Source organism: Myodes glareolus, chromosome 6 (genome assembly GCF_982192425.1).
Source record: "Myodes glareolus chromosome 6, mMyoGla1.1, whole genome shotgun sequence".
NCBI classification, from domain to species: Eukaryota; Metazoa; Chordata; class Mammalia; order Rodentia; family Cricetidae; genus Myodes; species Myodes glareolus.
This window is the reverse complement of record NC_142031.1, coordinates 67,502,143-67,529,145: the sequence shown is the minus strand read 5'-3', so window position 1 is coordinate 67,529,145 and position 27,003 is coordinate 67,502,143. Positions and strand designations below refer to the sequence as shown.

The 27,003-nt window shown below is 37.5% G+C and overlaps 1 pseudogene; it reads left to right on the top strand.

The window, feature by feature from the left end:
• Positions 1-19,333: 19,333 nt before the first annotated feature.
• LOC125403936 (acidic leucine-rich nuclear phosphoprotein 32 family member B-like) lies at positions 19,334-19,745 on the top strand (annotated as a pseudogene).
• The last annotated feature ends 7,258 nt before the right edge of the window (positions 19,746-27,003 follow it).

Below are 27,003 nucleotides of genomic sequence, written 5' to 3'. Positions count from 1 at the left end.
ATATAGTGCTTGAAGTTCTAGCAATAGCAATAAGACAATATAAGGAGATCAAGGGGATTTGAATTGGAAAGGATGAAGTTAAACTTTCGTTATTTGCTGACGATATGATAGTATATATAAGTGACCCCAAAATCTCCACCAAAGAACTCCTACAGCTGATAAACACCTTTAGTAATGTGGCAGGATACAAGATCAACTCCAAAAAATCAGTGGTCCTCCTATACACAAAGGATAAAGAAGCAGAGAGGGAAATCAGAGAAACATCACCTTTCACGATAGCCACAAATAGCATAAAATATCTTGGGGTTACTCTAACTAAGGAAGTGAAAGACCTATTTGACAAGAACTTTAAGTCTTTGAAGAAAGAAATTGAGGAGGATACCAGAAAATGGAAAGACCTCCCCTGCTCTTGGATTGGGAGAATCAACATAGTAAAAATGGTGATTCTACCAAAAGCAATCTAGAGATTCAATGCAATCCCCATCAAAATCCCATCAAACTTTTTCACAGACCTTGAGAGAACAATAATCAAGTTTATATGGCAAAACAAAAAACCCAGGATAGCCAAAACAATCTTTTACAATAAAGGAACTTCTGGAGGCATTACCATCCCTGACTTCAAACTCTATTACAGAGCTACATTAATGAAAACAGCTTGGTACTGGCATAAGAACAGAGAAGTCGACCTATGGAATCGAACAGAAGACCCGGATACTATCCCACAAACCTATGAACACCTAATTTTCGACAAGGGAGCTAAAGGTATACAATGGAAGAAGGAAAGCATCTTTAACAAGTGGTGCTGGCATAACTGGATGTCAACCTGTAGAAGAATGAAAGTAGATCCATATCTATCACCATGCACAAAACTCAAGTCCAAATGCATTAAAGACATCAACATTAATCTGTCCACTTTGAACCTGATAGAAGAGAAAGTGGGAAGTAGTCTACAAGATATATGCACAGGAGGCCACTTCCTAAGTCGGACCCCAGTAGCACAGACAATAAGAGAAACAATGAATAAATGGGACCTACTGAAACTGAGAAGCTCTGTAAAGCAAAGGACACTGTCAGTAAGACAAAAAGGCTGCCTTCTGACTGGGAGAAGATCTTTACCAACCCCTCAACAGACAAAGGTCTGATCTCCAGAATATGCAAAGAACTCAAGAAACTAGACACTAAAACTCTAATTAACCCAATTAAAAAATGGGGTACTGAACTGAACAGAGAATTCAAAACAGATGAACTTCGAATGGCCAGAAGACACTTAAGGTCATGCTCAACCTCCTTAGCGATCAGGGAAATGCAAATCAAAACCACTTTGAGATACCATCTTACACCTGTCAGAATAGTTAAAGTCAAAAACACCAATGATAGCCTATTCTGGAGAGGATGTGGAGTGAGGGGAACACTCATTCATTGTTGGTGGGAATGCAAACTTGTGCAGCCACTGTGGAAATCAGTATGGTGGTTTTTCAGGAAACTGGGAGCCAACTTCCCTCAGGACCCAGCAATTCCACTCTCGGGAATATACCCAAGAGATGCCCTATCATACTACAAAAGTATTTGTTCAACTATCTTCATAGCTGCACTATTTGTAATAGCCAGAACCTGGAAACAACCTAGGTGCCCCTCAATAGAAGAATGGTTAAAGAAGGAGTGGAACATATATATTAGAGTTTTAATCAGAGGTAAAAAACAATGACATCTTGAATTTTGCATGCAAATGGATGGAAATAGAAAGCGCTTTACTGAGTGAGGTAACTCTGACCCAAAGAGAGGAATATGGTATGTACTTACTCATAAGTGGTTTCTAGCCATAGTTAAAGGTCTTTGAGTCTAGAATTTGTGATCTTAGAGAAGCTAAATAAGAAGGTGAACCTGAAGAAAATCATATAGTTATCCTCCTGGATAGTGGAACTAGGCAAGAATGCCAGGCAAACTCGGGTACATGGGGGTGGAGGGTGGTAGTATGGGAAGATGGTCAGGGAGAGGGGAGAGGGGGAAGATTGGGGATGGCTTGGGGGAATGGGAGGGGAGAGTGAGGAAGGATGTCTGTGAGAGCAGGGAGGTTTATATCTCAGCTAAGGGAGCCATTTTAGGGTTTGCAAGAGACTTGATTCTGGAGGGGTTCCCAGTAAAAATTAAATAAAAAAATAAAAAAATTTAAAAATTTAAAAAAAAATAAAAAAATAATAAAAAACGAAAACGCTTTACTGAGTCAGGTAAGCCAGACCCACAAAGAGGAATATGGTATGTATTCACTCATAAGTGGACTCTCGCCATAATTAAATGTCTTTGAGCCTATTATTCGTGATCCTAGAGAAGCTGGGTAGGAGGGTGAACCTGAAGAAAATTCAGGTAGTTTTCCTCCTGGAGATTGGAAATTGACAAGAGTCCCAGGTGACCTCGGGTGCTTGGGGGGGTGGGAGTGTTGCTGGAAGGGGAGAGGGTTAGAGAGAAGGGAGCAGGGGAGGAATGGGGAATGCTCGGGGTACTGGGAGGGGGGGAGGGAGGAAGGATAGATATGGGATCAGGGAAGAATATATCTCAACTAAGGGAGTCAGTTTAGGGTTTACTAGAGACTTGATTATAAATGGGATCACAGGTCCAAGGAAAGATCCCCAGATGGTTCTCTGGACAGAGGAGAGGGTACCTGAACTGGCCTTGGCCCATAACCATACTGATGAATATTTTGCTTATCACCATAGATCCTTCATCTGGCGATGGATGGAGATAGAGACCGAGAACACTGAACTTAACTCCCTAGGTCCAAACGAGAAACAGAAGGAAAGAGAACGTGAGCAAGGAAGGCAAGATCAGAGGGAACCTTCATCCGACAAGGGATGGTGATACAGACGGAGACCCACATTGGAGCACTGGACTGAGTCCCCAAAGGTCCAAACGAGGAGCAGAAGGAGGAAGAACATGAAAAAGGAAATCAGGACCGCGAGGGGTGCGATCCCCCACTGATACAAGGGGACTGATCTAATGAGAGTTCACCAAGGCCAGCTGTCTGGGATTGAGCGAGCACGTAATCCAGCCAGATTCTCTGATTGAGGTCGGATTCTCTGAATGTGGCTGGCCTGGAGTCTTTCTGAAAAGCCATTGACAATGACACTGGGACTTGTTTCCTCTGCATATACTGGATTTTGCGGATCCAGTCTGTTTGGATACTCACCTTCCTGGACCTGGAGGGAGGGGGGAGGAGCTGGAACTTCCCACAGGGCAGGAAACCCTGACTGCTATTGGGGGTGAAGAGGGAGGAGTGGAGGGAGTGGGGGGGTGGGAGGGTGTTGGGAGGAGGGGCGGAAATGGAGACTTTTGTATTTTAATAAACTTTGAGAAAAAAATTAGTTGGAGATGGAATCAGTGGCAGAAATGAAAAAAAAAAAACAGAGAGAGAATGCCTTGGGGAACAAGCCAGGAAGCAGCACTTTTCAGTGGTCTCTGTTTCAGTTCTAATATTCAGGTTCTTGCCTTGGTTTCTTGCTCTGACTTTGCCACATAATGTGTTATATGTTATAAAATGAAATAAACCCTTTGTTCCCCAGGTTGTTTTGACTCATGGTGTTTAATTACAGCAATAGAAACCTTAGCTAATACATTTATGATGTTCTGTAATGATCTCTGCCTCTTACAAAGAGAATTTTCCATGATAAAGGGACTGCCCTTATCTATGGGTATAAAGACAAAGAGTGTAGATAAGGATTATGCTATTTTAGCAAAGTGGTGGTTGAATGTTTTCCTGCAAGATCAGTGATTTCACTAGCTTTAAGTAGTTGACTTGGTTTCTAGTACCATGCATGATTTACCCTTGTTGAGCAGGTCTTAAGTCCATATAAAGAGTTGCTGGGTATCACCAAGCACCGAGGTGCGCATGAGCTATGGTACCCTGTGTTATTGTGCTATTCTGGTCGTTGTTGTGATTTGTAGGTAGCATAGCTGGATATGACTGTTGATTGTTCTCTTTGTTAAGAGGATTTCATACTGCTTCTGTATCAATGAAATCTAGTGCTCAGGGAAGATGTTTGAGGTCAGACTGAGGTCAGGTCTTCTGGATATTGCGTCTGAAGTGCACGGTATCTTCTGCAATTAGGGCTTAATTTCCTTCTCTGGAGGCCAACCAAAGGTACTAGGAACAGTCCTTAATGTTTAGGCAGTCTATCAGACAACAACTTATAGTGGTATTTTATTTGCGTTTTAATAAACAAAGTCTGCCTAAAGATCAGAGTGTAAAGCTAGCCATACTAGTCAGCCATACAGGCCAAGCCGTGGTGGCATATGTTGGAAAAGGAGCAGCAGGTTGTGTTCTGCCTGGATCCTGGCTAGCTTACTCCCGAAATAATTACACAGAAACTGTATTCTTTTAAACACTGCCTGGTCTATTACCTCCAGTCTCTTATTGGCCAGCACTCACATATTGATTCAACCCATTTCTAATAATCTGTATGACACCACGGGGTCATGGCTTACCAGGAAAGTTTCAGCATGTCTGACCTGGCAGCTGGTTCCATGGCGTCTGCCTCATTGCCTTCTTCCCAGCATTCTGTTCTGTCTACTCCACCTATCTAAACTGCTGTCCTATCAAAGGCCAAGTCAGTCTATTTATTAACCAATGAAAGTAACACATAGACAGATGACCCTCCTCCATCGGGCATACACCCTTAATCCCAGCAGCCATACTGGTTAGCCATAGAGGTCTGGTGGTGGTGGTGCATGCCTATAATCCTCGCACTAGAGAGGAACGTAAGCTGGGAAAAGACAGGAGCTCAGGGTCTCATTCTTCAGTCTGAGGTTTGGTAGAGAGCATTAATTCTGCAGTCACATTGAGGACCGGATGGCCCCTTTGTCTGAGCCTTGGTAGAGGTAAGAACTCCCTAGTAGCTTAGCTGTTTTACTTTTCAGGTCTTCAGCTTAATCACCAGGATGTCTCTGGGTTTTTGGTATTTATGCTACAGCAACTAACTAACAACACAAACAAGGATTTTTCATGTCTGATGTTGGGAGTTTTTGTTAGATGGCTTGTACACAACTCTTGGTGGAAGCACTGTCAACCCAGATGGGACACTTAAACTTGCATAATATGTGTATACAATATATGCTTTCTAATGTGTATTGTAGATATTTTAGGTAGACAACAGTATGATACCTTATGACTGTTTAACACATCCTTACTTTGTTTCAACTTTCTTCCTCCTTTATCCCCCCTCCCTCCTTAATAAGAATAGTGGATAAAATCCCAGGAAATACAGAATTCATTGTTTTGTGACAATACACACATACATACACACACACACACACACACACACACACCCCACCTCTGTAACAGTTTTCATGATTTAAAGACTGTAGTACTGAAAGATTGGGAATCCAGTTAAAGGATTGTTGAGATAATCCAGGTGTTTATAAGACTTCAGGCAACAGATGTTCTGGGATCACAGGCAGGTGACATTTCTGTATGAGTCCACAACAGTCAAAATTCTTAACAATGGGAAATATGTATTCTAGGAATGTAACAAATGTGGAACTTAGGACACTATTTAATCTTGGTGAAATTATCTCTCACACTCTTGCCATGAATGGTAAACTCCCCTGAGCAAGGAAGTCAGACAGAATCCTGCATTGTCTAATGAAACTGCTCTTTTTGACCATTTTTGAACTCTGTTTTCAGTGATGATCTTACCTATTAATGTATACAAAATTATCTTTGAATATTATGATTTAAAAAAAAATGTAGCTTACCAGATACTAGTTTTAAGGATGACTAGTCAGATTTAAACTGCATGTATTAAAGAGGTAAGATCATCTGTTAAGATTCTTAGTAGAAGCTAATATGTCAGGTGAATTAGCTAGGCTCTCTCTTTAAGGGTAACTTTGAAGCACACCACTTGGAAGCTTTTCTTTAATTATTTTATTTTAAGACAGACCATATTTCCTCTGCTAAGTGTGAGAACATTTACAATAGGGAATATTACTCTTTACAAACACAAGAAGAAAGCAACACATGTTGTCAAATTCTATTAGACAGAAGGACAGTTTCTTTTGAACAGGTGATAAATATATGTGGATGAGTGTCTTCTTAATTAGTTCTCTGAAGGTTTATGATATTCCAGTAGAAAATTGATGGAGGTTTCTGGTCTTATGAGAGATGGTAGAAGCCTTCTAGTTGCCCAGTGCTGAACCAGGTTCTTCACTGCTCTCTGTCCATTTCACAAACGCAATGAAAACCTTGTACCAGATACAGACATTAGCTCTACAAACACTGTGATAGTATGTGGAAAGAGGTTCTGAAAACATTTCCTGTGTGTCATGGACCCTCAACTTATGTCTTCTTCTCAGTTATTTACCCCTACCCTCAAGTGCGCTTTGGATGTTTAATTATTGGATATTCAAGTAAACGGAGCATTTGCTTCTGTAGTTAACCCCTGCAGTATGCTTTTAAACTCTTGAAGCTTGAATCCACATTTTTTTTTCTTCCACGTCTCTAACACATAGCCACAAAGTAGGTGGATAATAAATTAATAAACATTTTTATATCCTTGTTTATCAAATTTGTCATTCCTGAGATTATTTTATCGATTATAAATGGACAAATAATAGTTATATGTACTTACAGAGTAAAGAGTGATGTCATATTTATTAAAACATGGAGACTCTAACTCAGATAGCACATATACATAGCCTCAAATAATTTGAATCTGTGCTATATTTTGGTTATCCATTCCTCTGTTGGTGAATACTTGTATGACTTCTATAACATGGGAATTCATTTAATTTTTACTTTTTTCTTCCTCTCTGCCTCCCTGCCTCCCCATTTCCATCCCTTCCTTCCTCACCTCCTTCCTACCTCTCTCCCTCTCTTTTCCATTGTATTCTTCCTTATTTCCCTCCTCTCCTCCCCTCCCTTCTTTTCTTCCTTCCTTTATCTTGTCTGTCCCTCTTTAATTCTCCCTCCCTTTTTTAAAATGGATTCACTTTCATATCTGTAAGTTTTTACATTGTATGTATCTGTACCCACGGAGTCCAAAAGAGGGCACTGGATTGTATGCAACTGAAATTTTAGGTTATTGTGAACCACTCTGTAGGTACTGGTTGATCTGTTCCTCCAGAAGAGCAGCCAGTTCTTTTAACTGCTAACCCATCTTTCCTGCCTGCTTTCTTTCTTTTGAGAGGGTTTAAAATATAAAAACTCTCTGTACCTTGCACCTCTAACCTCTGACCATTTTGCCTCAACTTCCCAATATTGGGAGTATACTATGTACCATCCCTGCTGGTTTATGATGTGCTGAGAATAAAATCCATGGCTTCATCCATTCTAGGCAAGTCTTATTCAAACTGTGCAACGTTTCCAGAACATTTCTTTGACATACAATTTTCAATGGTGTAGGATAGATACCTAAAAGTAGCTTGTTGGGTCATATGACTGTTCTAGTCTTATTTTTAATTTTTATTGACATTCATGTATTTTCCTCAATGGTTGTGCTGATTTTTATTTACCCCAATGATTTTGTACTTATTGCTGGGAATCAGTTGCATTCCTCTTTTTAAAGATGTTTATTATTTGAACATAGGTGTGATGACTATGAGGTACAGATATAATTGTATTGTCCTATAAAACTTCCTGGGCTTCAATCTCTGGTTCATTGTGTTTAGTGAGACTCTGTTCCCTTAGTTCCTTGGGATTTTGCTTGATATGTTTGTAACATCCTTTCATTGTTGTAAAACAGGCATACTATGAAGGCAATACACTAAGTATTCTATTTGAAGTCTAAAGAAATATAAGTTCTTCTACTATAAATAATAATAAGACAGTTTTTTCCTAGCACCATGAAAACCTTCAATTTCCTCCGACTTCTTTTCAGTGTTGCATATGATGTCTCTTTTCAACCTCTGGTGGGATCCTCACAGACTTATGCTAAGTCCCCTCCTCCTTTCTTGAGGGGAGTATCTGCAGGTTTTCAGTTCTTTCTGTGTTGAATTATTCTGCTTTTACTCATGTAAAATTTCTTCCCCCGTCATCTATCCCCAGTTCCATCTTGCATGAGTTCACTTGGGGTGATTGCCAGCTTTATCTAAATTAACTTTTTATGTTATAGTCTAATTTTTTCTGGTGATAAACTACAGTGCACACAGGACTCATCCATTATATATAAGCACATATATTACATATATGTGTATAATATATAATAATGCAATATACACAGTATATATTATATTACACATATAATTATACACATATGTGTATATATATTGCATTACATAGATGAATTTTATTAGATTTCTAGAATAAAATAAAGGAGTAGAATTTTGTGACCTTGACTTAGGCAAAGTATTCTTAAATATAGTACTGATGGAATATTCCTCAAAGAAAAGTGTGGGAATTGGTTTCATCAGGTTAAAATCTGTTAATTTCTTAAAAAAAAATACTACTTCGAAATTCAAAGGGTAAAACACAAATGTGAAGAAATGTTTTAAAATATGTGTCTTACAAAGGTTTGCACTTAGGAAATCAAAACATTTCAGACCCTAGTCACCAGAAAACAAAAGTACCCAATAATTTTTTTTGAAAAAGAAAAAAACAAACAACACATTGCAGATGCATAGATGGCATACAAGCCTAAGATGTGAAGTTGAACAGCATTGACCTTTAGAGAAAGTGTACATTTAAACCACAATGGGGTATTCCTGGCTATCCACAGGTGTAATTAATGAGAAGAATTGGCCTAACAAACACACCTGGTAAGACTAAGTGTGTCAAAGCCATAGCAAATCAGAACTCATTCAGTTTGATGGGATGCAAGCTCATGAAACCTCTTCAGCTTTGCCAAAGGAGATGAAGGGTGTATTCACAGAAAAACCACAAGCGGATGCCTGTTTTCCTCTTCATTGCTACTGTTCTTGCTCAGGTGTTCTTCAGCTGTGAGTAGATAAGTATCCCAGGCTGTAGCTGTACAATTGAAGGCATTGAACAGGGAAGGCTAGCAACATCTGAAAGAGTGGAGACGGCTGCAGCACTGGTAAATATTGATGAGGACGCCTTTAAGACATGTCTCAAAAACAAAACAACGTAAAACTAACAAAACCAAAAGGAACAAGATCCTCAGTGATGCCAGGATGTAGGAGTCTTAAAAGCAGGTTTCTTTTGTATTCAAAAGAATAAATTATCCTTTACTTCCCTGACTATCTATGTACACTCAGTGCCTACATTAAAGAAAATTCTCACAAAGATAGGTGAGGGATCTAAAGTACAGGATCATTGTACCTGGAGAAAAACCAAACAAAAAGAACAAAGCCAAAATGGGAATGAATGTAAATGCACTTTAGAAAAAAAAATTCTATAAAAAAAGAATGTTGTTTTTCAAGATAGTGAAACTGACAGAGAAGTTGAGAAATAGGTGATTTTTATTAATTGTACAAATGTACTTGAGGTTTGAGATGGGAATCAGGAAAGGGAGTCTTAGGAATCAATCACAGTGAAGAGACACTATGCCTACAGCAACCTTTATAAAGGAAAACCTTTTGTTTGTGTGGTTTACAAATTCAGAGATGTAATCTACTATCATCACGGAGGGAAACACAATGGCATGCAAATAGGCATGGGGCTGGAGAAGGAGCTGAGAGCTCTACATCTTGAGAACAGGAAGTGAATTGTATCACTAGGCAGAGCTTGAACATAGAATACCTCAAAGCCCACCCCTACAGTGACATACTTCCTCCAGAAAGCCATACCTGCTCCAACAAAGCTACATCTTCTAAAGGTGCCACTCTCTATGGGGAGTCATTTTTTTTAAACCACCACATAGGGTTTAATATTTTCTATTCATAAACAGTCAGAATGAAATTCCTTATTAGGTAAACTTTAAAATAAATATGAAACTCTTATGAAGAAAATGCAATGAGGAAGAAAAAGTTGATGTAGGAGAGTCTTCTATCTATCTGTTGCTTTCATTGGTTAATTAATAAAGTAAACTGCCTGGCCTGATAGGTCAGAACTTAGGTAGGGGGAGTAAACAGAACAGAAAGCTGGAAGGAAGAAGGCAGTGAGGCAGTTGCCATGACTCTCCTCTCCGAGACAAACACAGGTTAGGATCTTTCCTGGTAAGACACCACCTAGTGGTGCTACACAGATTACTTAATATGGGTTAAAGCAAGATGTGAGAATTAGCCAATAAGAGACTGAAACTAATGGGCCATGCAGTGTTTAAAAGAGTACAGTTTCTGTGTAATTATTTCGGGGGTAAGCTAGCCGAGATCCAGGTGGGAACGCAACCCGCAGCTCCTTTTGCAACAGAGTGATGCTCCAACGTGGTAACTAACTCCACGTAAAACCTAAGAGGGCTTAAAAAGGAATTTTAGGCACAAATATAGATTTTAACACAGCTTTTTGCTATTTGCTAGGGTGTGCTGCAGAGAAATTTTCCTGACTCAGCAGCCTCAGCAGGAAAATCCTGCGCCGTTTTAAAATGCTGCTTCCTGGGTCCTGCTGTGGGTGCAAACTCTGGTTATGGAGCATTTCTGGGTCCAGACGTTTGTGTGCCCACTCAGGATCAGGAACAAAGTAGCTGAGACCATTCCTGTGGCTCGGCTCTTCCTGCCTGAGTAGGCAGCGGGAACAAGTCTACTAGAAAGTGGCGGTTCTGAAATTCCAGTTTCTGGGCTGTGCCACCATAGCAATCTCTGTCTTGCTCCTGCGGGAGACAGAACTTTTGAAAGTAACATTTGGAGTAAAGTGCTACAATTTGTTTGATGATAACTAGACTCACTGTGTGCCTAAGAGGGGGTCATTGCATGCTGCGGCTCAGAGACACAAGTGCCTCCGCCATGCTAGCAGTGCAACGTGCAAGACTCAGAGGCACGAGAGCCTCCACCATTTTGGGAGAGAGAAGAAAAAGAATATAGAGAATAAAGTTAATCCTTTTTTTTTTAAAAAAAGGTAAAGTCTTTAAAGAGACAGAGTACAAATAGTTATAGATTAAAAGAAATAAATAATAAAGAAAGAAAAATAAGCCACGTAAAAAATGGAAAATTCACAGAGAGTCTGAATTATGTACATTGTGTTTTCTTTACAATTTTTGACTGTGAAGGAGCTAAGTACGAAGAGACATTTCATTATCTGGGCTGCCAAGCTAAACCAGAATGGATATAAGGGTATTATGACTTCAAAATTTGGATCTAAAGTTATAATGCTTTGGAAAGGAGATTCTTCTTTTGTTTTCACATAGGATGGGACTCTGTGGATTGCTTCTATCCCAATATGATATGATAGACCACGCCCTCCTGAAAAGTTGCTGTGAACACCCTCAAAATATCGCTTCCTTCAACTGCCAACTGAGATGAACCTAGCACACAGGTTTTACCATCAAAGACCTGATTAACAATACCCCCATACAGCAGGAAGCAGTTTGGAGAGAAAAAACTGTGCCCATGTTCCCAAACATTGTTTATAAATGTTCTTTTACATTTAAAGGGGGATATGATATAGATATGAATAATTTGCATTGGTATGGACTTTAATGTCAATTTTGTTATACATACATGTATTTCTTATCTTGATTAAGGTACTGTGATTGTGTAGTTTATTTAAAAATGTAATGTATAATTAGAAATACAGGTTGTTATAATAATCATCGAGAGTAGTCAAACTTGTAGTTATGTTAGTTAGATTTTCTAGATGTGCATAGTTATATTTTTGATAGGCATTCTTCATATTTTTCAAAGACTACAGAATATGGCATTTTAAATATTTTAATAACTTAGGGCTTTTCATGACAATGAGACATATCTGCTTCTGACAGCACCAATTTACTTCAAGAGAAAGATGGGCATTGAAGAGGCTCCTTATGGAGTTGGTTAGCCATTTGGGCAAGAAACAGCTCTTGCCTGGACTGTTGCATAAACTGGACACAAGGAACCCACAGAGAGAGGACTGCTAAACTTGCCTAAAGGTGAGATGATTCTTTGGGGTTTCTGATTCATGAAAGAGTCTGCAAGACATTCTGTAGGACACAATAGATAGTGACTGAACTGTCTTTGAAATTTCCTGTTTCATGGAAAAGTTTGCTGGATACTATGGGTCTGAAGGCTGAAGATTGATGCCCCAACGGTACAAAGGAATATTGGGTGACTGTACAGGCAGCGGGATGTCTCTGTCATTCCTAGAGTTTTGGAAGTTGTTTACTTCTTGCTTACTTAGGTAATATTATATTCTTCTGGAGTCTTTGATGGAGTTGAATAATGGATAGTTATAGTTTTCCTTAGTTATGATAAAAGATAAAATAGATATAGATATTGTAACTGTAATTATTGCTTGATAACTGTTTTGTTATATGTAATTTTACTATGTTAAATTTAAAGCCTTTCTTTTTATTTAAACAGAAAAAGGGGAAATGATATAGGAGAGTCTTCTATCTATCTGTTGCTTTCATTGGTTAATTAATAAAGACAACTGCCTGGCCTGATAGGTTAGAACATAGGTAGGCGGAGTAAACAGAACAGAATGCTGGGAGGAGGAAGGCAGTGAGGCAATTGCCATGACTCTCCTCTCCGAGACAGACACAGGTTAGGATCTTTCCTGGTAAGACACCACCTCGTGGTGCTACACAGATTACTAAATATGGGTTAAAGCAAGATGTGAGAATTAGCCAATAAGAGGCTGAAACTAATGGATCAGGCAATGTTTAAAAGAATACAGTTTCTGTGTAGTTATTTTGGGGGTAAGCTAGCCGGGATCCAGGTGGGAACGCAACCCACAGCTCCTTTTGCAACAAAAAGTCAACAAAGAATAAGAGAAACACTGCAGAAAGAAAGCATGACATCCAACTGTGATAAATATATCATTTATCTATCTATAGATAAGAGAGAGAGAAATACTTTGAAAAATAAAATTAAACATTTGAAATTACAGTACAAAAATCAGTATGGGAGATTTAAAGGAAAACAGAAAAACTATATGTCAATAGTGAGAAATATGTCTAAGTGGTATTAAAGTAAAATAGCATGTGAAAAACTTAAGGCCTACTCTCCAGATATTGAAAGAAATATTTAACAATTTAAATTTGTATGATGTAGTACTTATCCAAATTATATAAATAGTCATATTGAGCTAAATATATTCCTTTTACCATATTAATTTAAAAGCAAAATAAATAAATTTATATAGAAGAATTAAGCAGCAAAATTTATTACATGTATCCGATAATAATTTGAACTATATTGATGCTAGTTTCATACGTGTGATATGACTTACTGTTCTACTACTATACAGACACAGTGACCAAGGCAACTCTTACAAAGGAACTAGTTAATTTGAGGCTCATTGTTCAGAGGATAGTAGAGTCCATGAGTTTTGGGTGCAGGGGACTTGCAGGTCAGCAGACAGGCTTTGTGCTGGAACAGTAGCCAAGAAGTTTTACATCATGATCATGGGGCAGCAGGCAGAGAGACAACAACTGGACCTGGTATGATCTTTTGAAATCTTAAAGCCACTCCCAGTAACATACCTCTTCCAACAAGTTCATATACACTAAGCATTCCAAAACACTTTTCACTAACTGGTAACCAATTGTTTAAACCTATGAGCCTATGGGAGCCATTTTCATTTGAACAATCACTTGGTATATAGTAATTCTAACAGATATAAATTAGGTTATTAATAAATTATTCCTAGACATATTCTTATTTTAAGACACTAAAATTTTCATTTTAAGTAGTATATAATTAAAGACATCATAACGACTATTAAACTAAGCTTAAAACTAAAATAACTCATAGGATACGTACTGCAATTATGGAAGGCATGCAAGGATACTTCAGCATAAGTTGGTATATTTAAATATTGAAGAACAAGAAAAAGAAATCTGAAAGTGAATCGCCTAAATATTCAATTTCAGATTATTTTATATTCTCAAAATTTAAAAGAAGTAATTAAAATAAAATAAAAAGGGGTATATAACATAAATATATTGGATGACAGATACACTGCAGTGTTCTAAGGACAAACATTTCCAAGCACTCTTAATGTTATCCTTTTTTCCTCACTCTGTGTGCTTTCTTCCTTCTTGTTCACAAGCTAAGTCTTACACACTGGGTTTTCCTTCCTCTTTCATAGTGTTTATATCCTACAACTCTATCTCTCTCTTTAGATCATCTTCCTTCTCCCTTCCACAATGATCCCTTTCTATATTCTGGCTTCTGTGATTATTCCTAGTTATATATTCAAGCCTGAATATTGAGAAGGTAATACACAGATCAACAATTGGATAAATGCATAGAATAAATGACAGTAGGGAGCCCATCCCTCACTTAAATACAACCATCTAAACACATGCCTCAGGGATGGAGCAGAAGACAGGGCAGAAAGACTGAAAAAGCTGAGGACCAGGATGCCCACAGAGATAATGTCTTCTAGACATGGCAGGGATTATGCACCCATAAGATTTCAAAATTGTGGTTGTCTATGCCTTTACCATGACCAAAGCAATTCGAATACTGATGTGGATGGGGGAAATTTTTTATAGGTTTCAGTACTAGATGAAGAGTTACAGGCAACCAATGCCTGCTGAGAGAGGGAGAGTCGGTTCTAAGTTCAACTCTTACACAAGCTATCTAACTTCAAGTGGTCAACCTTAAATACAACCACCTAATAAGAACACTGATGACATTAAGATTACATATACACATATATGTGTATGTATGTATGCATGTGGTAAAGAATTTGAGAAGGAATGGGGGCCTAGGAAGGATAGCGCAGCAGAGGGAAGTGTTATAACGATATAAATGCAGTCCCCATAGATGCTTTTCTCAAAAAAAATAAAATGAAAGAAAATTAAAAAGTGGTAAGTTGAAGAGGTCAAATTATTTCAGAGATGTCATTCAGCTGTTGAGGAATTTATCCTTCCCCATTTTCTCACCAGCAGGAGGGAGGGGTCTTCTACTGGGACTATCATGTATATGGGGGATGACAATGAATAAAACCCTGAAGAAGAAAAAACAAAAAGACTTAGAAGTCCTCATTTTAAAAGATATCTCTAAAGAATCAAAAATTCAATATTAACAATGAGTAAGAAGACATTACCACAGTGAGATGAGACATTAAAAGGATAACAAAGGCATATGGTCAATAATTTTGTATGAGTAAATGTGTAATATTTAACAATTTTGAGCACATTTGTAAGAAAATCATATTTTGTCAAATATGTCTCACTGTAGAATAGAAAACTGAACAATTCTAAAACTATTAAAAAATGATCAGTGTTTTCTCAAAATTCTTCCCCTAGAGAGAGCATCAGACAAGATGTTTGATGGCATATTCCATTAAGCAATGAAAGAACAAGTAAATCAAATGCTACGCAGTGAATAGAGGAATGGAAGAGTGGAAACACTCTACAGTGCAGTCTCCAAAGTTCACACATCCTGGATGCCAAAACCAAATAAAATATGAGGTCCAGAACTCTGTTGACCAGTGCTGCTCATGACTACTAAAGCAGATACATTAACTAAGGTGTGGATTCAGAGAACCTACAGTGAATAAAGTGGAGCAATATGTCATGACCACATTAGCTTCTCTCCATAATACAATATTGGTAGTTTATAGTTAGACAACTGGGATTTTAGCTTTTAAAAGATTTATTTATTTATTGTTTTATATGCATGGGTATTTGGCTGCATGTATGCAAGTACACCATGGGTATGTCTGGGGTCTATGGAGGCCAAAAGAGGTTATTGAGTCCCCTACATCTAGAAATACAAATGGTCGTGAATGGTCCTGTGGGTGCTTGGAACCCAATCCGAGTCTTCTTCAGGAAGAAAACATCCTCTTAACAGCTGAATCTTCTCTCCATAACCTGCAGTTTAGATCCGTTGTCTGGTTAGTTTTTCTTTTGTTTTTAATTAAATATTTTAATTATCCCAAATGCACGTCACATGGTGTTTGGAACTAACCCCCATTATATCCCCTTCAGTTCTTTACATTGCCCCCCAGTTCTCCTAATATTACATTCTCTCTGTGTGTGTCTCTGTCTCTCTCTCTCTCTCACCCACTGAGTTCTTTATGTGCGGCCAGGATATTCATGGGAGTGGGACCATCTGCAAGAGCATGAATAGGCTCTTTGTGCCAGGTACCTCCCTTTTATATAAAGTTTGATTAAATAATTCATAATACTGATGTACAAAACTTTGGGAGTAACAGTTTGGGGAACAACATTAAATATAATTAAATATCTATTAATGATGGAAAAATATTAGTAAAATTAAAAATAATAAAATATCTACTTCAATGTAGTGAATGGTACACTTAAATCCATAAGAAAATAAATCTTAATGGATAAATATTTAAGGCAATTTCACTTGACAGTGCCCAGAGTGCACATTTGCCACATTTCTAGTTAATGTTGACAAACCAATCCAGGTTTGTCAAACAAAATGCATCTACAAATTAATTCATTAACTGATAAATTAGTAAATTGAAAAGACATGCAATAAAGTTAGAAAATTTGTCTACATTTTACCAAGATAGCCAAAACAAAACCAACATTTAGATAACCAATAGAATGCACAAAATAATTTTAAGCTGGGGCTGGAGAGATGGCTCAGTGGTTAAGAGCATTGCCTGCTCTTCTAAGGGTCCTGAGATCAATTCCCGGCAACAACATGGTGGCTCACAACCATCTGTAATGAGGTCTAGTGCCCTCTTCTGGCCTGCAGACATAAACACAGACAGAATATTGTATACATAACAAATAAATATTTTCAAAAAAATAATAATTTTAAGCTAAAATACAGACAAGGGGTCAGGCGAGAAATACGTTTGGAAGAAAACATAATCACTGCTAGTTTTAACTTATCTATAGAAGGGCATATTGTCAGTGCATTAAAGCAATGTCAATAGAAGTCTGAACTATCCCATGGTAATAGATAACAGACAAAAGATAAAAAAAAATTGCATAGTTCTGTCTCTCAAGTAATTAAGAATCCAGTTCAATAAAAAACAAAATGCCAAGGAATTATGTCTGAATTATTAAAATTAACCTAATAGTATGGAATAACACAGGTGAAATTTAGCAGACATTTCTAAAGATTAAAATGAGAGGCCTTGGCATATCACATGTCAAAATTATTATTGTGCTATAGTAATTGAGATTGTTCTAACCATGAACAGTTCAATACATGTAAAACATGAAAAATACTTGAAACAGCAGAAGCAATGAGCTAGTGTTAGCTCAAACAAATATCCTTGGCCTCTTATTTTTTTATAATGCCTTTTATAATTCAAAAATTGCATAAAACTCCTGCTTATATATCTCAGTTATTCCTTTGAAAACATTCATCAGCAGAATTATATGTTGTAGAAGAGATTTTCTAAAACTTAAGCTTAAATAAAAGCATCTTGAGTTTATTAATTTAGATTTGAATTTCTATGTGACATTAGATAATGATTCCTGTAAATTTTAGCTAATAATATAAAATTTCTGAAATGAAAACAGTTTAGGGATTCCTTTTTGGAAAAATAAAAGCCACTATTAAAAAAAGTCAGATTTTATATATATGGTCTATTTAAGCATGCTATTTTGGACATAAAACAATTGTGGCAAGAGATTAAAAAGTCATATATTCTGAAGTCAAACTCTCACTATTAAGTGATGATATGATAGTTTACATAAGTGACCCCCAAAATTCTACAAAGAAACTTGTGCAATGTATAAACACCTTCAGTAATGTACCAGAATACAAGATTAACTCAGAAAAAAATCAGTAACCCTCCTTTACACAGATGATAAATGTTCTGAGAAAGAAATCAGAGAAACAACACCATCCGCAATAGCCACAAATATCATAAAGTATCTTGAAATAACTCTAACCAAATAAGTGGAAGACATATTTAAACTTTAAATCTTTGAATAAATAAATTGAAGAAGACACCAGAAAATGGAAATATTTGCCATGCTCTTGAATAGGTAGAATTAACATAGTAAAAATGGAAATCTTACCAAAAGCAGTCTGCAGATTCAATGCAATGCCCACCAAAATCCCAGCAAAATTCTTCACAGACCTTGAAAGAATAATACTCAACTTCATATGGAAAAGCAAAAAACCCAGGATAGCCAAAAATAATCCTGTAAAATAAAGGAACTTCTATAGGCATCATAACCCCTGACTTCAAACTCTACTACAGTACTGAAAACAGCCTGGTATTGGCCTAAAAACAGACAGGAGGACCAACAGACTGAATTGAAGACTCTGATATCAATCCACACACATACAAACACCTCTTTTTTGCCAATAAGCTAAAAAAATTAAATGGAAAAAGGAAAGTATATTCAACAAATGGTGCTTGCATAACTGGATATCAACATGTAGAAGAATGAAAATAGACCCATATCTATCACCATGTACAAAACTCAAATCCAAATAGACCAAAGACCTCAACATAAATCCAATCTTACTGAACCTCATAGATGTGAAAGTGGGAAGTACACTGGAACTCATTGACAGAGGTGACCAATTCCTAGATATAACCCGGAAAAACAGACACTGAGAGAACCACTTAATAAACGGGGACCTCCTGAAACTGAGAAGCTTCTATAAAGCAAAGGACGTGGTCAACAATACAAAACAGCAGCCTACAGAATGGGAAAAGATCTTCACCATTGCCACATTGGACAGAGGGCTGATATCCAAAATATATAAAGAACTCAAGAAATTGGTCATCAACAAAACAAATAATCCAATAAAAATTGGGGTACAGACCTAAAGAGAGAACTCTCAACAGAGGAATCTAAAATGGCTGAAAGACACTAAGAAAATGCTCAACATCCTTAGCCATCAGAGAAATGCAAATCAAAGTAACTCTGGGATTTTATCTTACACCTGTAAGAATGGCTAAGATCAAAAACACTGATGACAACTTATGCTGGAGAGGATGGGGTTAAAGGGAACACTCCTGCATTGCTGGTGGGAGTGCAAACTGGTACAGCAGCTTTGGATAACAGTACAGCAATTTCTCAGGAAATTAGGAAACAACCTACCTTAAGAGCCAGCAATACCACTTTTGGGTATATATCCAAAGGATACTTAATCGTGTCACAAGGATAGGTGTTCATCTATGTTCATAGCAACATCGTTTGTCATATCTAAAACCTGGAAACAACCTAAATGCCCTTTGGCTGAAAAATGGATAAAGAAGATGTAGTAGGGGTTCTGGGGGCTCTGCCTGCCCGCAGGCCCGCATGCCTAATGCTGCTTGGGACCATGCCGCCTCCGCCAGCTGCCTCTTTCTGATGGCCCTCACTGAGCAGGCCGGGTTGCCTCTCCCCACTCTGCCCCTGCGGCGGAAAGTTAAGTTTGAAGAGGGGGGACGAGGGAAACATGGACATGAAGAAGAGGACCCACCTGGAGCTGAGGACCCGGACCCCGGCAGCAGTTCGAGAACTTGTCTTGAACAATTGCAAATCGAGGGGTTAACGGATGAATTTGTGAGCCTAGAGTTCCTCAGTTTAATAAGTGTAGGCTTGTTTTCAGTTTCATAGCTCCCCAAGTTACCAAAATTGAAAACGCTTGAGCTCAGCGATAATAGAATCTTTGGTGGTCTGGACAGACTAGCAGAAAAACTTCCAACCCTCACACATCTGAACCTAAGTGGAAATAAGCTGAAAGATATCAGCGCCTTGGAACCTTTGAAAAAATTGGATTGTCTGAAAAGCCTGGATCTCTTTGGCTGTGAGGTCACTAACCTGAACGATTACTGAGATTACTGAGATTGAGTGTCTTCAAGCTCCTGCCGCAGCTGTCCTATCTGCACCGCTATGCTATGACCGAGAGGACCAGGAAGCACCTGACTCCGATGTGGAGGTGGATAGTGTAGAAGAAACTCCCCGACTCAGATGCAGAAGTGGATGGTGTGGACAAAGAAGAAGAGGATGAAGAAGGAGAAGATAAAGAGGACGAGGAAGAGGAAGATGAGTATGGTGAAGAGGAGGAGGAGGATGAAGAAGAGAATGAAGATGAAGATGAGGATGTAGAAGGAGAAGATGATGAAGTCAGTGGGGAGGAAGAAGAATTTGGACATCATGGTGAAGTTGATGAAGATGATGAAAAGGATGATTCATTCACGAGGATGAAGAGGAGGATGAAGAGGAGGAAGAAGAGGAGGAAGAAAGTGGGAAAGGTGAAAAGAGAAAGAGGAAAACAGATAATGAAGGAGATGATTGAGACCTGAAACAATCTGCAAGAACAAGAACTGTTGAGTATTGGGTGGACTGCTCATGGATTTCGTAGCTGTTTAAAAAGGTAACTGTGATATGACCCCAGGACACCCCACCCAAAGAGCCAAAGAATAGTTTCCAAGACATTCTGCCTTCCTCCGTTTAGTAGGGATCCACCAAAGGGTGGATCCCTTTGGTAATCCACCACCAAGCCTGTGGACTTCTGTCCCAACAAAATTGCAAACGTTGTTAGGTTTTCTTGTAAGACTCTTACTGTGTCGTGAAAGCTGTGATTGGTGAGCTGACTGTCCTGGCTGTCCATTACACTGCGATTGTAACAACATTTTTACTTTCTGTACAACAAGAAAAAGCTTTATAAATAAAATCTTCACATAAAAAAAGAAGAAGATGTAGTAGATTTACACCATGGAGTACTACACAGTGTGGAAAAATAGTGACATTTTAAAACTTTCTGGCAAATGGGTAGGTCTAGAAAATATCATATTGAGTAAGGTAACACAGACCCAGAAAGACAAATATCTTATGTACTCACTCACAAGTGGCTTTTAAACATAGAGCAAAGAAAAAAACACCCTATAATTCACAATCCCAAAGAACCTTGACAAGAAAGATGACCCTAAGAGATACATACATGGAACTAATCTACATGGTAAGTAGAAAAAGACAAGATCTCCCGAGTAAATTGGAAGCATGGGCATCATGGGAGAGGATAGAAGGGGAGGAGAAAGGAAGGGATGGCAATGTGGAAAAATATGTAGTTCAATAAAAACAATTTAAAGAAAAAGAAAGAAAAGCAACTGCCAATATCCAGTAAGAACCTTAGTCTTTCCTTTGTCCACAGGAGTGGGTTTAACGTGGTTTCTTTCCAAGCTGAACCTTGACACATGGACATTTATGTCATGTGTAGATGATTGTAGACATCGTTCATATTAAATGTTTATGATTTTAAAAAAGTCATATATTTAAAATAATTGATGACTCATTTTATTTTCTGTTTTCAGAATTATTTTAGTGGTTATAGTTTCTGATCCTGTATATTATATTTGCAGTTATCCACATTTTACTGATGGGCAATAAGATGTCTTAGTAGGTAAGGGTTTTTGTTGTCAAACCTCACATCCTGAGTTCAATTCCTAGGACCCACACAAAAGCAGAGAATTGAACTGACTCTCCCTCAAATTTTCCTCTGACCTTCACTTTTATCCATTGTCATATGTTACCCACCCCGTACAGTGCCCATTCTCTCTCTCTCTCTCTCTCTCTCTCTCTCTCTCTCTCTGTCTCTCTCTCTCTCTCTCTCTCTCTCTCTCACACACACACACACACACACACACACACACGAAAGATATCTTCCTGGAAATCTTGTAGAAATTATGTTTAATCTTATCAACTTTGGTGTTTTTATTGCATTCATTTTTCTAATATGGAAGCAAGGCAGCATATTTACATTTGTTGCATTTAAGCATTTTGTTATTGGAATGATACATGGGATTATATTTTTATTGCAAAAATGAGTATTTATAGAAACACAATAGATTTTTATATTATTAACTGGCGTCTTGAGATTTTGGTTAAGCTCCTTATTTTTTTATAGCTATCTGGGCTGTTGCAAATAGAGAAACTTATCATTTTGGAAATAGAAAATAGTTTTTCTTTCAACTCCCCTCCTCATTCCCCCCTCCCCCGTGTTTCCCAGTCTCATTGCACTGACTAGTGTTAACACTAAGATCAAGAGAAGTAGTGTTAGGAATTACTAATTTCTTTCTTCCTTATTTTGCATAGTGTCGTTTCATTATTTCACTACCAACTATAGTAATGGGTCTAAGGATTATTTTTGCAGGGATGATAAAACTGAGGAAGTTACCAAAAGATTCCTATTCTCATAAAATTTCTTTATTATCTTCTGGCCATTTCTTAATATCTTACTTTTCTGTTGCTTTGATAAAAACCCTGACCAAGAACAGTGACTTTTTGGCTTGTGTTTCCAGAGGGATAGGACTCCATCAAGCAATAGGCATGATACCAAGAGCAGGTATGAGAGAGAGCACAAGTTTAACAGCAACCTAAACAGACAGTATGACCTGGATGGTAGATAAGGTTTTAAATTCTCAAAGCCTACCCCAAGCATGTACTTCCTCCCGCAATACTTTACATCTTCATCAGTTTTCCAAACAGTGGCACAAATTGGTGATCAAGTGTTTCAATACCTACATCTATATGAAGAAGGAGCATCTTTCATTCAACAACCACAGCTGGGTCTGTAGTGATGTCCCCTGTCTTACTGATGATTTTTAGCGAAGTGTCCCTTTCTCCTTGTGACTGTAGATATGGTGATTTCAGAGTTCATTTCAGGCAAAAGGCTCTTGGTTTCATTAATTTCTTTCTTTTTTTCCTGCCTGAAAATTTATGAACTTGTCTTTCTTTCAATTTATTTTCCCCTATTCATTATTCTACCTCAATTTTCCATCACTAGGTTCTAGTGTTGACACATTCTATTTCACAACAGATGTGTGTAGTACTCATATTTCCAACCTCAATTAGCCTTACTGTACCCCCAAATTTATGGTAAACTTTTACTTAAATTTAGTTCAATATACTTTGAGTTATTCTTGAAATCCTACACCATGAGATCTTAAAGATATATCATCACTTTGCCTCTATTTTTTGGTTGATTCCAATGTTATCAAGGAGTGTACTGAATGATCTTAATTATATTCTATTATTGAGGTTTGATTTCTGGCCACAGGTATGTTTTCTGAGCATAACTGGAAAGAATTTTAGGTGGTCTGTTGTTGACTAGGACACTGTCTAAATGCTGATTAAATCCTATTGGTTGGTGGTATTGAGTATTTCTAACTGTTTTGTTAGTCACTGACATAAAAGTATCTAAGTCTCCACCATTTTTTATATCAGTAACTTACTGGTCTCAGAAGTCTATTTTATCATATATTAAGGTAGTCAATTAACTGCATTGTGTGTGTGTATGTTTCCACATTCTTACATTTAGCCTCACTATAGTTTTTATTTGAAACAATTTTGCTTGTAAATAGAATAAAGTTGTACACGTCATATTTAAAATGTACTTTGCTAATTTATATTTTTAGTAGTGACTATATCCATACAGCTAGTCAAATGTTAGTACTCGGTTTTGCCTTTCTATCGTTTGTCTCCCTCCCCTGTCTTTATGTGGGCCCCTTGAATTTTCTGAGTATTAAATACAGGGCTTTACCAATGCCAACTATATCCCATGTAAAGTTATTTATGTACACAGTGTTTGAACATTTTTTAAAAATTACATTTCATTTGTCTGTACTATATTTGAATGCATTTCCTTCTGGAGAGATTTTTAATATCCTCTGAGATACATTCTATATACATCACACGTCACTGTCTAACTTTGATTGGTGTCTATTCAGATTTCTAGGTTTTCAATTTCTTTACCTTCATCCCTAGACTAATAAAGAAGCAGAGAGGCAATGAGACAGAGGAATAGAGAGAGAGAGAGAGAGAGAGAGAGAGAGAGAGAGAGAGAGAGAGAGAAAGAGAGAGAGAGAGAAAGAGAGAGAGAAGGAAGGAAGAATGAAATTTACTCATTCCTTTTTTCCAATGTTTTATTTTCTCGCTTTTAAATTTATTTATTTATTTATCATTTATTTATTTGCTTTTCAAGACAAGGTTTTTCTGTGTAGCCCTGGCTGTTCTGGAATTCACTTTGTTGACCAGGCTGGCCTCGAACTCCAAGAGATCTTCCCAAGTGATGGGATTAAGGGCATGCAACACCACCATCCAGCTATTTTCTCAGTTTCTAAGACTTCTTTCTATTTGTTGGAATCACAATGCCCCAAACTTTGAGTAGTACTGAATGGTGGGAGTGGGCGAAGTTGGGTGTATTCCTCAGCAGTTGGAAGTCCAGTGCACTCATGGAGAATACTGTCAGAAGATGAAATGCAAGGTCCTGAGAAGGGTGATATATCAAAGCACCACTCCTCCGTGGTGGTATCGGTTTCCTATTGCTGCTCTCGCGCATCTGAACACACTTGAAACAACGTGATTTATTATCTCATAGTTTTGAAAGTCAGAAATGGGTATCACTAGCCTCAAATAAAAGTGTCAGCAAGACTGGCTTCTTTGTGAATCCTCTCAAACAACTTTTTACTTATTGATTTAGTTTTAGCTGTGGAGTCTGTCCACATATTTTGGTGTTGAGTAGATTCTGTCTCTATTTTTAATACCTGTTTAATTTTTACATCGCTCTGTCTTTTGTGGCGATAAGGTGTTACAGTGATCATAGGAACCAGGGACTGTAGCATATATTTTCTGGAAAGGTAGCAAAAAACATTCTGCTAATGCTTCCACACATCATTTATTAATGACATTGAATGCATGTCATGGTGCAGGTTACACACGTGGTGATCTGCAAGAATTTAGAAAGCATGGATCTTCTCCTTCAGAGGAAGAGTTTGATAGAACCAGTGTGCAAAGCCAATGGACTTGCTAAACTTGATTAGGGTAGAGGGTGGACGAAAGCTGCATAGGCTTCCACAAGTTAACCTCGTTATAGAAAGAAATGAGAGTAAGATGTTAACTAAGAGAACAGTCATGGCCAGGTATGGAGGGACACACCAGCACTTGGGAGAGGCAGGTGGATCTCTGTGAGTTCAAGGCCAGCGTGGTTTACAGAGCTAGTTCTAGGACAGCTAAGACTGTTACATAATGGAACCCTCTCTAAAAGCAAACAAACAAGAAACAGAGATAGAGATAGATAAAGAGAGAGAGAGAGAGAGAGAGAGAGAGAGAGAGAGAGAGAGAGAGAGAGAGAGAGAGAGAAAAGTTATGGAGAGCGATAACGGACAAAATATGATTTAGCTAATAATAGTTATAATGGAAGAATGGTTTGAGCAAGACAAAATCTTTCTAAGGAATAGCTTCGGAAATGAGATTAGGAAGGTCAATGATTTGGAGTAGAGAATATGAAGTGTAAGATTATATAAATGTTTAGGTATGAATTCCTTTTTGATAATTTTAGTTATTTTACCCTATGTATATAATGCACAGGTTCACTGGAGCTTTTAGATTTTCAAAGTGAGATGAGCAACTTCTTCTCCCATGGCCTCTGCTTATGCTTCTGTGCTTTACCATGTACTGAAACTGAAGCATTCAGAGCAATGATCCACAAATATGGTAGATCCTGTGATATTTGTATTTCAGCTATTAGTGAACTCAATCAATATAATGTTGTCCAGTTCCACCCATTCATCAGCATTTTGTGATTTCATTTTCTTTGTGACCAAATAGATGAACTTTGTAATTAAAAATGAATGAAATATACTTTGAAAAATATCAGTCATAAGGACATTTTCCACTGTTCCCAATTCACTGAAGACAGAAAATGTTTACACACTATCCCAGCTTAACCATCAACAGAGTCCTTCATTTCCTCTTGACAGTGTCCCAAAGTGACCCAAAATTACAGATATATTGGACCACCATGCTATTTCCTGAAAAAATATAAATATGAGTATTTTTACACTTTCCACCTTTTTATACTTTTTGCTGAAACTAAATATTATTCCCCAAAATTAGACATAGCCTTCTAGAAAATAGTTTATATGTAAAATGTTGACATGACAAGATTTTAGCTTACTTAGAACAAAATATTTAGGAATAAAATATTTCTTACAGAAATGATAAATAGTGATGGCTGTGTGTTAGTTTTGCAGAGTTGTTTAGCTTACAGCTTTAAATATAGTAATGAAGACTCCAACTCCAACACCACCCTTTCCTAGAGACTGGACAACTGAGTCTACTTTCCAAGGCTACAGTTTCTTTGTGAAATATCCATAACAATATGCACTCATAGTATTATGTTAATAACTAAATGACCAGCATAGTAAGGCAATCATAAAAGTGCACGACATAAAGGAAGCGATTCATAAGTTTCATATTATTACTATATGGTCTTCCTCCATAAAATGGAAGGATCTTGATTTTAGTCACTCTTGAATACCCATTTTACTTCAGACCTCCTGAAAAATGTAATGAATTACCAACACAAGACTAATAACACATCTGTTATCAACATTTTTCATTTAAATTTTAAAGTGAACTCTTCATTTGTCATTTCAAAGTTTACATCCTTAGGGCTTTCAAATACATAGATAATAAACATATGGAAGGAAGAAAGCAGCAAGAAAGAAGGAAGGAAATGAGGGAGAGAAGGATGGAGGAAGGGGAGAGAGAGGGAGAGATGAAGGAGAGGGGGAGTTTAGCCAGAGGAAGGGTAGAATCAAGGGAGAAGAGAATGGAGAAGTATCCTTATCAATTTTTCTTGGTGACAAGAATTTACCTGAAACCTGATTTCTCTGTTTTTTCTGTGGTCTGATATATAATGAGAAGAATTGTGATGTATCAAATCCTCTTAAGTGAAATATTTTAGGTTAGTGTTGAACATGAGATGCATTTTCTACTTCCACAGTGTGTTTGACATTATCTAGTGACAGATTTTGCTGTTACAACTGGTTAAATGGCATTGGTATCTAGTGTAGTGGTTTTCAACTCGTGGGGTAGGATATCAAATATTCTTCATATTATACAGTTATATTTCAATTCATAACAGTAGCTAAATTACAGTAATGAAATAGCAATGAAATAATTTTATGATTGAGGATCACCACAGTATAAAGAATTGTATGAAAGGTTCACAGCATTAGGAAGGTTGAGAAACACTCATCTTGTGAATATAAACCAAGGATATTTTGTAGCATCCTACCACATACAGGAT